Raw genomic sequence first — 15489 nt, 5'->3', positions numbered from 1 at the left:
AAAAGTGGCCGACAACTTCTGCATTTATTAAAGTTGATACTCAATTTTTGGCCAATTTAAGGCTAACATGTTAATATTGTCAGTGCCAATATTAGGATGGCAATCATGCATAGTAGCAATAGCATTTTACTCTAAGTATGTCGTAGTGATCATAAATTACATTAATATATGCGTTGCCAATTGTCATTTCCTTACCCTTTTAAGAACCAGAAGTTGTGTTACTATTTTAATTCTACAGTGTAGTGACAAGTATATCCTTGCTTCTTTTTTTTTTTCTTTTTCTTATTTTCCTTGTTAATTGACTCTGGTCTTCAACTTCAGTTGCTTTTCCCCTTTTTCCTTCTCCACCGTTCATTTCTGCCTTTTGGTTTCTCTCTCCTTTGAACCCCAATCTTTCTCACTCCATCTCTCCTTTTTCTTTCTTTCTTTCTGCCATATGCTTTCTCACTTACCCAAGAGCGGTGGTGAATCCCTCCGATCCTCCATTGAAGGAACTTCTAAGCTATCCCCTCCATTCAAGCAGCTTGCGAGGTATGCCATAATTTGATTTTTTTCCCCCTTTTAACCGATCATAACCTAGCTCTTAATCGTGATTAATTTGATGTTTTTCCTGAAATAATATATGCATATTCATGCTTCTGGCTAATGGAATCTGCTTTATGTTCCCTTATTCGATTGTTTTGATTGGGCCTTTGCTTGAAATCCGATTAAGCATCAACATTCTATATGGTTTACTTTCTGCTCTTATGTGTTTCATGAACTTTAATGTAATTTTATAGACATGAATGGGTGAGTTATCTATTTTAAAAGTTTAATGCTTATCTAATTATATTTAATTTGGTTAGTTGATGTAAAGATGCTATATTGAATTTGATAGTTGGGTGAAATTAGTATTTAGTAGGATCAATTCATTTGTTTTAATTGCAGAACAAAAAGGTTTGTAATATTTCGAATGATTATAGAGTTATTGTTAATATGTAATGATTTGGGAAGTTGATATAGTATGAAAGATGAAGGATAAGAGTATAGATATTGGTTTTTTTGCAAGTATTGGAATTTGATCAATGGGAAGAATGATATGATTTTTTCTTCTTGCTAACGATTAAGTTTATGTATCTCAATTTAATTAGTGAACGGTGAATCTAGCTGGTTGTTTGGTTCAAAGCTGAGATGGTGTAAATGAATCTTGCAACTTAATGTGTTTGGTTCTCTGATATTCCTAAATTTTAGAAGCACAATGATGAAAACCTTTGATGCTTATGAATTCATGTACAAGCACAACAGCTATATTAGAAGAGTTTCTAGACATAACCTTTGCATATGGTGTCAGTGATGAGTTCAGGTAATTTGGTGGTTGCTTTTAGCCTTCGAAAAGGAATCCAAATTTTATGAAAGGCAGCTCAGGTTTGTCTTGGTCTACCCCCTGGCTTCTTATTTTGTCAACTTTGGTGCAAATTTAGTGATATAATGATGAAAATATAGGAAATCTTCAAAGGTTTTTTATAATTAAGTTGAGCTTGTTAATCCGTACATTTGAATAGTGGCCACAATGGTATCATTTCTTAAAATTAAGCTCTTTATTATTGAATACTACAACTATAAGAAAAATAAAGGATGTAGGAGTTTATTCTAGCAGTAATCTTGTCTACTTTTGATCATTATTAATAAGTGACTCTAAGCTTCTTGGCATAAAAATATATTTACAACAGTGTGGCAAGTGTGCACAGGGCACATCAATTGTCCAGCTTATGCATTTGCCTTGTGATGCCATAGAATCTCAATGACATCTCGGTGCTATGAATTGAAATTACTTTCTTATAGCTGAAGTGCACTGTGATGTTTGATTATCTTGATATTTATGTTGATGTTTAATAATCTTGATATTTATGTTAGCCTTAAAAAAAAAAAAAAAAAAAAAAAAAACATCAATATTTTGAAGAGCATAATGACTTGTGAATTGGCAATCTGGCTTGCACCTTTCTAGAGCTGCAGTTGTTACATTATTGTCTTCACCTCTCTTACACAAAATATATAATTCAAAATTTATGCAGGATTAAGGTTATTGTCTTAAATCTATTTTTCAGCTTTGTGATTTCAGGTCAACAAAGACTGTGAGTGACTGAAATGTGTGCTTTATTTTTTTCTATAGTGTTTAAAGATAGCTCTAAGAATTATTTTATATGGCTAAAATGAAGTCACGACTTGCAGTATGTAGTTCTTCAATTTTAATTTGCTCATGATTATGGTGAGTTATAAACTTATTATTGTGACTTCTGACGTTCTGTTAATACTTAATAATTTAATATGCTAATTACTTTACACGGTTCCAGAAACTTTGATGTTATACTACTCATTTGTGAATGTTTTGGATTTGGAAATCAAGGGTCTATGATGCCAATTAGTGTCAAAAGTATTAAAATGAATTTCAGTCCATCAACTTCTTTCATGTTAGAACTTTTGACTAATGATTAAACTAAACCTAATATTAGATTAAGTTAGCAACTTCTTTCGTGTCAGAACTATGCACACTGAGATCATTATGCAGTGAAGTATTAGCTCACTAAGGAGTAAGGACACCGATATTTGATCGAGAAGATGCTGCTAATTCTTTGGTATGTAAAGTAATTCACATCACCCTATTTTAGCTCACCAAGGACACCGATATTTGATCAAGAAGATGCAGGATTAAGGTCAAAGGCTTTTCATGAATATAGTATAGCAACCAAATCAGCAATCATAGTTCAATCTCACGTTAGGGAGTTTTTGGCTCGTAGAGATGCTGGTGTATGTAGAATTGCATTCTTCTGGTGCAAGTAAGCTCTTTATTAATTTTAGCTGTTATCTTGTCTACTTTTGATCATTATTAATAAGTGACTCTAAGCTTCTTGGCATTATTCACAATTACAACAGTGTGGCAAGTGCGCTGTGATCATTATTAATAAGTGACTCTAAGCTTATGCATTTGCCTTGTGATGCCAGAATCTCAATGACATCTCGGTGCTATGAAATTACTCTCTTATAGCTCAAGTGCGCTGTGATGTTTGATTATCTTGATATTTATGTTGTTGTTTGATTATCTAGATATTTATGTTAGCATTATAGGGTACTTGTAACTAATAAGACTAACATCAATTCTTGCAATCTGGGATCATCTTTTGAAGAGCATAATGACTCGTGAATTGGCAATTAATCTGGCTTGCACCTTTCTAGCTGCAGTTTTTGTTACATTATTGTCTTCACCTCTCTTATACAAATGTGTAATTTTAAATTTATGCGTTATTAAGGTTAAATTTATTCAGTATAAAAAGCTTATTCTTACTTCTATTTTTTTAGCTTTGTGATTTCAAATTTGCACGTGCCATGTCAACAAAGATTGTTGTTCTTCACTCTGTCAAAGGTTGGGCTTATCTGGTGTTATGTCCCTCTTATACGCTGTAGACACCATAGCAAAAAGTTTTACCAGAATGCTGCCTCCTGTTCTATTCATTTGTGGCGCTATGAAAAGTGGCAAAACAACTTTCTCTTGTTACCTCCTTAATTAACACTTTTCTTCCAAGGTTAGATTGCTCTCTAATTTGTATTTTGGCAAATATATTCATGTGAGTAGTCATAAGTTTCACTTTCACCTCTTGAAATTATATGGCATTTTTCGGGAAGTTGTGATTGTTCTGCTTAATTGCTGGTTTTGCTACAGAGTATTATTCATGACTGTGTGAATTTGAATACTTTGTTGGTAAAGTTGGAATAGAAAAAATAAAAAAATAAATAAATAGGTAACCGATTGCTGCAGGCTTGGCCGAAAAACTGGACTGAGTCCCCTGTGACAATTGAAACTTGAGTCTCCTGGTTAATTAAACACCCGAACTTCAGTCCCCTCCTTTATGCATTACTCTTGTTTACATGCTCTATTAATTGATGCAAGTAAAGTGTTCAAGCTATACCCTATAATTTGGACTGGGAGTTTATTACAATCAAATTGAGATCTTTGAAGTGGTCTTGATTTTGATTCTTTTTGTGGACTTGAAAATGGAACTTACTAAAAATCTGTAAACATTATTCTGATTTAATTTGACGTGGTGAAGAGATTTAGTGTAAATTAATATTAAGTATTGTTTAATATGTTGATTCTGACCATTTATAGTATGAATATTAAATGGTCACTACTAAGTTGAAGAGCATATATCAAGTCTAATCAATTGTGTATATGTAACTTTGGTTTTCCGAATTCGTTAAATTTCCTAAAGTAATAAAAATGGTATTTCACAAAAAAGCTTCAAATGCCATGAAAATTGCAGCAAGCGTTCAAACAGATCTGATTCTCATTTCACAAAATTCTCATTTCTCAATTCAATACTTAACCGGGAGTGTGTCAAAACTCCAAGTTAAAATATGACGCCAATCTTCGAGTATTTCTCAGAGTGTAGAATTGGACCTGAGATGACGCCAATCTTCCTCTCAATTATATTGTCTATCCTCCTCCTCCCCAGTTTCCCATGCTATGTCTAATGGAAATAATATTTGGGGTTGATGAAGAATTGTTAGCTTAATCATCCTTTTTTTAATCACATTTTGAAGCAGGAACTAATTGCTTAATGTAGCAAAGACTGAATTTTTTTCCCAAAAGCATAGGGTGTTGTTGCTTGGGTATATGCATCAAAGTGTTTTATAACATTAATCTTATGTTAGTTTGTATGTATTTGGGAGGGATTTCTATGCCCAGACTACAATGCATCATATTATTGGTGATTGTGGGATTATGTGAATTGAGGAAGACTACAATGCCCAGAATACAATTGAGGAATTGGTGATGTGGGGTTGTTATTGTTGGTGCAAGGAGATGGAGCAGCAGCAGGTGCCAGGATTGCAGGTGGCTGCTGTTCATGAGGAAGAAGGGAGTTGTGGTTGGGTGAGGTGGGGGATTCTGGCTCGTTGGTGGGGGTGTGTGGGAGTATTTGGTGGTGAGGGTTGGTTGCGATGGTTGGGAATTGGTGGAATCAGGGCTGTAGAAGGGTGGGGTGGAATAGGGACTGATTAGTGGGGTGTGGGAGTTTTGGCCTGGTAGGGTGGCAGGTTGGCAGCTGTGGTCGGGAAGGGAAGAGGGCGATTCTGGTGGTGGGATTGGGACTGGAGTGGTGCAATGGTGGTGGGGATGGAGAGAGGGGTGGGGCAGTGGTTAGGGTCGTGGAGAAGAGTACTAGAGTAGGGTTGGGGATTTGGGAGTGGGCGAGTAGCTAGGCTTGAGATAGGCTGGTAACCGACTACTAATTGAGATCTCATCATCTGAATTTCTCTCCTATTTCTTTCATGTGTTTTTTTCATAAACTTTGATTTGATGTTTGATCTTAGCCTTTTAATAGCGTTATTGTTGTTAATTTTTTATTTGGATTATTTGTGTTAATCAATCTCTAATTTCTAACAAGTTGTAGGGAGCAAGAAATCAAACAATTTGCAAAGGAAGTACAAAAAGATTTGCAAGGGAAGCAAAGAGAGTTTGAGGCTGACAATATATGGGGAAATGATGTGGGTGTATCTAAGGTTGGTATGAGTGTTTATTAAACCCTTTAAGTAGTACCTTATTATAGCCTACAATTTTTTGCTGATGAAATTTTGCTTATTATTGCAATTATTATATGTTGTCATTATTTTATGTTCTTTGGCTGTAATTTAAGAAGTGATATGGTCCAATGTAAACATCTTCATGGTCAACTTTCATTGCTTACAATATTGATTTGACTCATTTGAAGGTGGCTATTTCATTGCTTACAATCTTGAGTCAATAAAGTCACAAACATCAGGTCCAAAGTTCTTGAATATGACGATAAATCTCCTGAGGTCTTGTTTTTATTGAGTGTTATTGGTTAGTCATATTCATAATTGATCAAGTATCATCTGCTTCCTTTCAGTCCACAGTGCTGTTTTGCATAGTTCATCTGCATTTGTAAATGATGACTGCCTTGTTTCTGCTATTGTACCAGTGGTTTCTGTTCCTTGTACAACTATTAATCCAAAATAAAAGATATGGCTGGATAGTGAATAGGGTAAGGTTGTGTGCATCTTAGTCACTGAAAATACTGTTAAAAGTAGGACACATCACATTTTAAAGTGAAATGGATTTAACCTTTGTGTCATTCAGAGAAACTTTAGGTTGAAACTTGAGGTTCTTTTGTGTTGCATTTATCTTGGTGGGATAATGAGTTTGATCATTTGATCGTGTTATTTTTATTTTGAGCTTGAAACTTGAGGTTCTTTAGATTGACTTTCTTTTAAATAGTATGGTGATACATTGAGTGTGTGTGAATTCTTACAGAAACTAAACTTCAGTAGGTCCTTTGAGTGAGGATTTACAAGTTTAAAATATGATAGATTTGGAAGATTGTATTGGATAGTGTCGTATATTTTTGTTTTGTGTGGCATTTAATCTCAGAATATGGACTAATATTAAGGTTGTGAAATTGTAATGATGATTTTGGGATTCTGTTATGGGTTGTGTCATAATTTTGTTTTGTTTTGGCTTTCATATGCATTGGTGTTTTAGACCTTAATGAATTGCAATTAATGAAAATTTAGAAGCTTAAGATCAATTTCAATTGTATTCTTTGCATTGAGAACTGTCTTTTCTGATGTCATTTGTTCTCATCGGAATTAATAATAATTATAATTGACCGTTAAAAATGTTTTAAAATATATTATTTATAAAATTTACGAGTAAGATAATGAAAAAATATCAAAACTACAAAATTAAATTTGGTCACAACATCCGCAACCTGTTCCGCGACAACCGCATCAATTCTGTTACCGCGACATGCGGTCGTTATCGATATCACGACCGAAACCACATTTTTGAACCATGCATCGAATTCTTCAACTATTATTTTATCTTAAGCTCTATTCATGTGTGATTATGAAATGTTCACTATATATTTTATAAAGAATGGGGTTGTCTCTTTTCCTATAGGTCCTAGACTCAGCTCATCAAGTTGGAAGATTTACTGTCTCAAGCTCTCAACTGCCTTTGATTTGCCTTACAAGGAAATGGCCATCCACTACGAAGCTTGTATGATGGGTAAGCAGCAGAAGATGTCCCATTTGATGACGGTTCAGCAACAAAAAAAAGCTTAATCAACTTCTATGTCCAACATGCTGATCTCGAACGAAATAGAGCTACTCCTTCACATGTAAGGAACTTATTAAGATTCTTTTAGTTTTGAGGTTTCAATTGTTGCAATGTTTGATATATGCATCTGTGAAGAAATTTTGATATGGCATGATTGTCCTACGAACACAAACAATTTGAAACCCTAAAAAGGAACCGGTTAACAAGAAGGGAAGGAGGGATGATCCATTGTACTGTTTAACACTTAAATTATTTGGCTACTCAGAACAATCTGTCATCTCAGAATGGGAATAAGGCTACTTTTGGTGTTAAATTTGGCAATTTGAGTGAGTAGAAGTGTTTTTTTTTTTATTCCGCGTTGAGAAATGTTGCAGAAAGGAAATCCTTTCGAATATGATAACTTAATGGTTCCTGCAATCAAATAGCTCTATCCTGCCTTGTTTTCTGGATACACTTAATTTTGTCATCTTCAATTGGCTAGCTTGTTGATTTCAAGTGTATCTTTATTTCATCATTTGAAAACGGTTTTGGTGAATTAGTTTCATACGCATCTATATTTAATCATTTGAAGCGGTTTTGGTGACTGGTTTGCCTTAATGAAAGGCAAAGAGAAAGAGAGGATCAGGATATTTGGATGTTGCAAGCAGTTTGTTTTAGTAGAAAAAGCTATAATGGTTTGATTTATGACACTCCCTCTCCTGTTTTATGGTTTAAGCTAACTATAGATTATAAGAGTAGAATTGTCAAGATACTGAGAAACATGTAAATGGAAAGTGAGAATGCTTAATTGAATATCTCTCATGTAACCTAACCAGCCATTAAAAAAAAGATGAAATCCCGATGCAGTTTCCGTGCATCGGTTGATCATGGAATGTTCCCCTTAAGTGAATTTACACTCTTTAGAGTGGTGAATTGTTAGATATATTTATGGGGCAGACTGAATGCTTCCCTGCTGCTGCTTCATTAGCATCTGGGTTTGAGAAGAAGAATAACGAGACGATTTTGGTTTTCAATCTTGGTGGTAATTTTAATGTTTCGGGTGAGTTCTTCATAAAGAAAAACTCCAATTGTGAGAAATTCTATGTATTTATCAGCCTTCTGCAATAGTTTACATTTTGATGCAGTACATCAGATTTCTTACATTGCAACGAAACTCTTTCTGCCTTTTGCAGTTCTTGAGGTTGGAGAAAAAGTTTTCAAGGTGTTATCTACATCAGGAGACAAACTCATTTGGGTGGTGATGACTCTGATAAGGTAGGAAACAAGGAATCGGCGTGCATAATTCTGTGTTAGCTTGAATTGGTTCTTTAATTTTATGCAGTGAAATGATATAGTTGTTTGTAATTGCTACTACACGAAATGGTAGATTGGCTAGCAGAAACTTTCAAGAAGAATGAGGATATTGATCTTCGGAATGACAAACAAGCTCTTCAGCTGAGAAGGCAAAGATTGAGCTTTTGTCGTTAACTCATATTAGCATTAACCATGTAAATGTGTATAATTCCTCAAAAAAAAAAAAAAATTTGTTTGTGCCTTCAGACATCATTTTGGATTTTACGAGTACTAAAATTGTCAATGGTGTGTTTTGACAGCTTGCCTTCAATACTGCAACACAAGATGGCCCAAAACACCCCTCACGAGAGCAAAGTTCGAAGAGTTATGTTCATACCTCTTTGGCTGGTATAATGTACATAAAATTGTTGTAGTTATTTGCTCAAATTGTGTCACTTTGGAATTGTTTTGACTACTGACAGGTTGCTTTAAATTCTGCAGATTAAAGACACCGGTTGAAACTGCTTTAAAGGATGCTCAATTATGGATTAAATACATGGACAATGTTATCCTTGTTGAAGTTGAAGCACAACAAGGATACCAGCTGTACAGGATGTTGTAAAAAAGATGACAAGTAAAAACCCGAATTGCACTATCAACCCTGGTGTAGTAGTGGCCCTTGGTGCTGCTGTTCAGGTGAGTAGTTTTTCGTTTTGCTTTAAAAAATGCTCAAATTCAAATTTCTTTTTTTGGAAATCATGGTATATGGCTCTATATAATGATATGAACGGTGAAATGGTAAGAGGATAACTATGATAGTTGAGTAGATCATCATAATCTATAGCAAGTGGTGGTGTTTATATGCTTATTTTATTTAATTTGATGATGTAGGTTGATGATCATGTTAGTCTACAACAATACTCTGTATTAAGGAGGATTTGAAGCCAGTGAAAGATACAGATCATACGAATGTTGCTCAATCTCAGGATGTGAAATCATAACTAATTAAGCAAGATGATTTTGTTGTGTAGCAAAGGATAGTTTTTTTTTTTTTTTTTTTTTTTTTTTTTTTTTTTTTTTTTTACTTTTAATCAAAGATAAATTTTATTTCTACAACAAATATGCGGTTCAAGATGCGGCATTTATTGATGTATACAAGTTTAAGGCATATGGTACACATAAATGAATAAACTTATGATCAATAAAAAAAATGTCTTCAAATAATCACTCAATTTTGAATATAATACTGATTTTCAAAATAGATTTTTTTCTTAAGGATGAGCAAATTATTTACATATGAGAAGAGGTGAGCAAACTATTTAGGATAATGTAACCCACCCAATATCCTCTAAAATCACACTAATATATTTATTGTCCATTTGTCTTAGCTTATAAAATATTTATTAAACATCGGATTTATCTCCATCCAGTTTTGATGATTGGGCTATCAAGTACAACGTAAATTGTGACAAGGACAACGTTTCTATAAGGAAGTTCTCATCTGCATCATGTCTGGCCAATTTCAGTTTAATGTTGTTTTCAATATCAAAAGTTGTAAAAGCTTAAGTGTTAAAAGCCAAATTTTTATAAATACTACGGCCTACCATTGAATGCCTAACTACATCTAAACCCGCTTTTAACACATAGCTATATTAGATTTATACAGTACATATATTTAACGGTACCATTAACTTCACTCATTCCGTGTTTATTGGGCTGTCGCGCGCATCGCGCGCGATGGCTCAACTAGTATATATAAAAGTCATAAATCTTATTGTCGGGTTTCTTTCTAGTGTTAGTATCATATTATTACTCTGGTTATCATGCTAGCTCTTCCAAATTAGGGGGTTGCAAAGTTGTATCCCTTGTTGGGCCCGTATTAATATATGACCCAGTATACTTAGGGCACCAATCCAAGATCAAGGAATTCAGCAAAATAAGCAAAACAACTTGATTGGAATAAACAAGGAAAGCAGGATCAAGAATATCAGTCAAGAAGATACTTGCCAAGAATACACATACAGAACAGGAAACGAAATAAATCAAGAAGATCTTCTACATTTTGAATATATTCTGAATATCTATGTAACCCTAGGAATCCCTTGGTATAAATAGGAAGAGTTAGACATTATAACACTCATGTACGCTCGCACATAATTCAATATAAGCTATTTGCTCTACTTTTGTCTATGGATATGTGTCCCTACTGAACAAGTAGGAGGCTTGTCCTTACTCAGTATTGTATCTCTAAACTTATCTCTTTGATCTTATTGAATACTTACTGTTTGCTTACTAGTTATTTACTGCTTTATTATCGTTCTTAATTGCTTTATATATAGGAATGATTGTTATTACCCCTCAAAACCTAGCAAATTCTTAGATGTCCTAGCTGAGATTTGCCTAAACAGCCCTACTTGCTCCAGTAATCATACATGTTAGAATTGAATCACAAATAATAAAATAGAAAAATAAATTGTCTTGATTAATACTTTCTCCAACTTTTTTTTATCGATATAATTACATTGAAAAGTTGAATTTGATAAACATATTTTTTGTCAAAAACTATCTAATAAAACCTAAATTTTGTGAGAAACTACCTTATAAAAAAATATTCTAAAAAACTATCTAATAAAAGGTAAAATGTTGTAACATACTACCTTTGACCAAATTTCCACCGTTGACCTAATTTAACGGCGTTGACCCGCCTTAAGACACCTCCAAAACCGCCTCGGGCTTGGTTTCTAAGATTGTAAGGTTATTACAAGGTGGTTGGAGGATATTTCGAGATTGTGAGCATAGTTTATTTTGTGCTTTGGGATGATTGTGTTTGGGGTTAGAGGGTGGTGGTTTCGAGGGTGGAATGTGGTTTCGGCGTGGTGGAGGTAATTTCAAGCAGATTATGTTGGTTTTAGGGATGAAAGCGTTGGTTTCAGGGGGTTTTTGAGGTTGGTCGACGGTGGAAATCTGACAGAGGTAGTATTTTACATTATTTTACCTTTAAATAAGTAGTTTTTATACAACATTTATCTTTTATTAGGTATAGTAGTTTCTTACAACATTTTTTTATTAGGTAGTTTCTCGCAATTCTCCTTGTCATCTGAGGGTGACACGTGTTATCTGGTGAGTGATCCAAGTTGGACATATCCAGGGATGACACGTGTCCCTCTCTGATTGGACCACATGTCTAGGGTAATTTTACCCTAAACATAATTGAACTGATTGGAGTTGAACTGAATATAGCTGAAATGAATATTTTATGAGAGAAGAAAATTAAGAGTTGAACTGAATTGAACTGAACCAAGTGTCGCGCCACCTTGGACAGATTTAGATAGACTTCATAAGAAAAAAAAAAGTTAGTTAAGAATTCCATTTTCAATCGAATTAGGATAGAATTTTAAAATAAGACTGTTAGTTTAGAGTTTTATTTTCGATAATATACCAAGTAATAAACTTATAACTAGCTCACAAGATAACATTTAGCGTTTCAACTTTCAGTGCGTTTCTGGTGCGGCAGGGTGCCAAATCAGCAAATCATAAAGTAACCCCACCAACCTAGTAACCCCTGACCCACCTAGTAACCCACCAACCTAGTAACCCCTGACCTACCTGGTAACCCCTGACCGAATCAAGTAATCCTTGACCAAGTAACCCCTGACCGGACCAAGTAACCATGATTAAAGCACTGAACTTTGGCTTCTTATTTTTCAACAAAAATGTACAAGAAAAACTTGTAGGATTTTATAGGTACTACGCAGCGGAAATAATATGAATCATATTCAATTAAGCACCTAATCCCAAAAATCACATGCATAACACACAAGACACATAATCTTACCTTTGAAGCGTGAATTCCACGTAGCTATTCGACAGGAAAATCAGGGAGAGAATAGAGCCCCAAGTGTTGCTCCTCTACTTAGTCCACGAGATTCAAACAAGCCGTCCACCAATACTAGATTGGTCGAGTGATTAAGAGAAACCGCAATCACCACCTTTTCGGACAACCGACCACCGCACGAACCACAACCACCACGAGACACCACCGTTCGCCAAGGAGGAGGAGAGAGCCGTGTGAGAGAGGAGTATGAGAGGGGTTGGGTTTCGTATTTGCTAATTAGGGTTTGATCAAATGAGCAGTTAGTTTCATACATGCAAACCCTAGGCACCTAGTCTATTTATAATCCCATTATAATTAGACTAGGGCACGAAGCCTAAAAGCCCTCTAAATTCCCTACATGGCTGGCCACATAGAGAGATGAGGCCCGTGATGGGCCTCGTCCTCTAATGCTCGATCTAGCCCCTTTGTGTGACCTTATAGGATCCGTCCAATTAGGCTTTGGACTATTTTACTAGCCCAAAGATCGTGAGTACCTCTAGCTATGGCAAAACGACGATCCAAATGTCCGGACTTAATTATCTCCATAATTTGATCCAATTATATATATCTACTAATTGCACACGACGAAGACATAAATCCTTCAATCTCCCACTTGTCTGAGACAAGGATGCAATATTCAAATTCCTTTAGTCAATATATGTGTCGATTTGATAATATGATTGCATCACATGTCGAGATCATATTAATCTACGTACAAATCGTTTCTTGAAATCTGATAATACTCTTAAGAGCGTTAAAATTAGGTTCCCTAGGAGCATGCATAAACAGACAAACTTGCTGAACGGCATAGGCAATGTCAGGTCTCGTGAAAGTGAGGTACTGGAGTGCACCTGCGAGGCTCCTGTAGAGAGAGGGATCCTACACTGGCTCACCATTGTGAGCACTAAGCTTCGACTTAGTGTCGACTGGAGTAATAACCGGTTTGCAATTGTCCATCTTTGCCCTGTGAATAATCTCCTCTGCATACTTACTTTGACAAAGAATCATGGAGTCCTTTATACGGGTGACAGAAATTCCCAAAAAATAACTCAACTTCCCTAAATCAGTCATGGAAAATTCGGACTTGAGAAGAGCAATTATGTCACTCTTCAGTTGTTCTGAGGAAGCGGTAAGTACAATGTCATCAACATAGAGAAAGAGATATGCAACATTAGCACCATGTCGCAAAATAAAGAGAGAATTATCACTTTTGCTGTATATACAAAACCAATCTGCAAGAGAAAATTAGCAAACCATTGGTACCAAGCTCGTGGGGCTTGTTTAAGACCATATAGAGACCTATTAAATCGACAAACATGAGTCGGAGCATCGGGATTAACAAACCCCGGCGGTTGATGCATATAAACCGTTTCTTTGGGATCACCATGAAGAAACGCGTTTTTCACATCTAACTGAAGAATAGGCCAATCTCTACCCAAAGCAATACTCAAAACCGTACGAATAGTCGTCGGTTTTACCACAGGAATGAAAGTCTCATCACAATCAACCCCAACCTGTTGGGACTTCCCATTGACAACAAGCCTTGCCTTATGTCTCTCCATTTCACCATTTTCTTTGTACTTGTGTTTAAACAACCACATACAACGAATTATATTCACCCCTTCTGGTCGTGAAACTAGGTCCCAAGTATGCTGTTTAGTTAGAGCATCAAATTCCTTATTCATGGCACAATTCCAATTATGGTCAAGCATGGCTAATTTTGGGTCTTTGGGCAAAGGGAAAATATCATGAACCGTAATATTTGCTTGGTATTTGGGGTTCGGCTTGAATATTCCACTTTGGGCACGAGTGACCATAGTGTGTTTAGGTTGGAAAGTGTGCATGGAAGGAGATTGGATTGGAGTAGGGGATGGAAAAGATCCAAATTGGATCGAATTTGGAGTGTGTGGGCTTGTAGGTGAAATGGGAGAAGTGGGCAGGGGGGTCCGCGGCTGGGCTGCGGTATGTTGGGCTAGGCCGCGGCCCACCTGCGGAGTTGTTTGTGAAGATGGTGTTGTGGGAGGTGAGTTTGGCGGGGTAGTGTAGACACCCATTTGTGTCTCCCCAAAACCAAACCCAGTGATGAATACCTGTCACGTCAAACCATAATCGAATGAGGTGAAAGTGTGAAAAGTCAAGTGTTGCGGTTAGTTTTTATTAAAATCCTTCTTTCTGTTTTCGAAAACCCACTCTATTTTATGAAAACGTCAAATTCAGTTTATTTTGGTCCATGATAAGGGTCCAATAATGGTGTAGTTGGATGGGGCTTTAAAAGACCTTTTCAACGATATATTATAAGCCCAATTCCGATGAATAATGAGGAAGTTATGGCCAAAATACTAAACTGGGCCCAAACCGGATTTTACCTACGACCCAATGATCATGTGGAGGGTCCAAAGGCTTAATCCTATTCCTAAACTAATTAGTATTGATTAGAATCTTCTATAAGTTTCTAAAATATCTTAATTATCTTTTTTGAAAAGATAAGATCATGGAATTTGATTTGAATATAAACTTTCCTTTTTTAAAACTTTCCTAATTCTATTCGGATTTAAAGATGTTCAAAGATAGTCAGATATTATTTTCGTGCCTGTAACACCCCCGATTTACTAATTAATAATAATAATCAAGAATTAAAGGAAAATAAACGACCTTTAAATAAAATTGCGGAAGCATACACCTAAATCGAAGGTATTACTGCCTCACTCGACAACCTGTCAAGTGTTAAGGCTTACAAAATCCCAGTAATACAACCCAATAAATCTAAGTGAGCTATTTATACAACTTTACAAACTCATTATAGCATACTAATTGAAACACTTGAGCTCCTTTAGCTACGATCATCACTTGCTTAACCTGCTTAGAAAATCTTGACTGCTCACCATTATGGACAAATTCCAAAATAGATCGTATTAATTATTCTATTATCCTTTGTATTCTGATAAGTGGTGATTACTCAGCTTTTTGCTGACGTGTGTGCTATTTTGTTGTGCTACTTGTGTTTGCGGCCATGTCTTTTTCTTATGATGGCCCTGCGACGATCTATTTTGGAATTTGTCCATGATGGTGAGCAGTCAAGATTTTCTAAGCAGGTTAAGCAAGTGATGATCGTAGCTAAAGGAGCTCAAGTGTTTCGATTAGTATGCTGTAACGAGTTTGTAAAGTTGTATAAATAGCTCACTTAGATTTATTGGGTTGTATTACTGGGATTTTGTAAGCCTTAACACTT

At 35.5% G+C, this 15489-nt stretch overlaps 1 long non-coding RNA gene across 1 annotated transcript; it reads left to right on the top strand.

The window, feature by feature from the left end:
- The first annotated feature begins 230 nt into the window (after window positions 1-230).
- Window positions 231-9588, top strand: LOC145611729 (uncharacterized). The gene is made up of 9 exons (XR_014106441.1): window positions 231-531; window positions 2496-2813; window positions 3334-3557; window positions 5427-5535; window positions 6956-7175; window positions 8287-8368; window positions 8707-8794; window positions 8888-9082; window positions 9278-9588. It is a non-coding gene; the product is annotated as an uncharacterized LOC145611729 (long non-coding RNA).
- The last annotated feature ends 5901 nt before the right edge of the window (window positions 9589-15489 follow it).

Source organism: Chenopodium album, chromosome 24 (assembly GCF_948465745.1).
Source record: "Chenopodium album chromosome 24, dcCheAlbu1.1, whole genome shotgun sequence".
In the NCBI taxonomy this organism is placed as follows: Eukaryota; Viridiplantae; Streptophyta; class Magnoliopsida; order Caryophyllales; family Amaranthaceae; genus Chenopodium; species Chenopodium album.
This window is presented reverse-complemented; position numbering and strand designations above follow the sequence as displayed.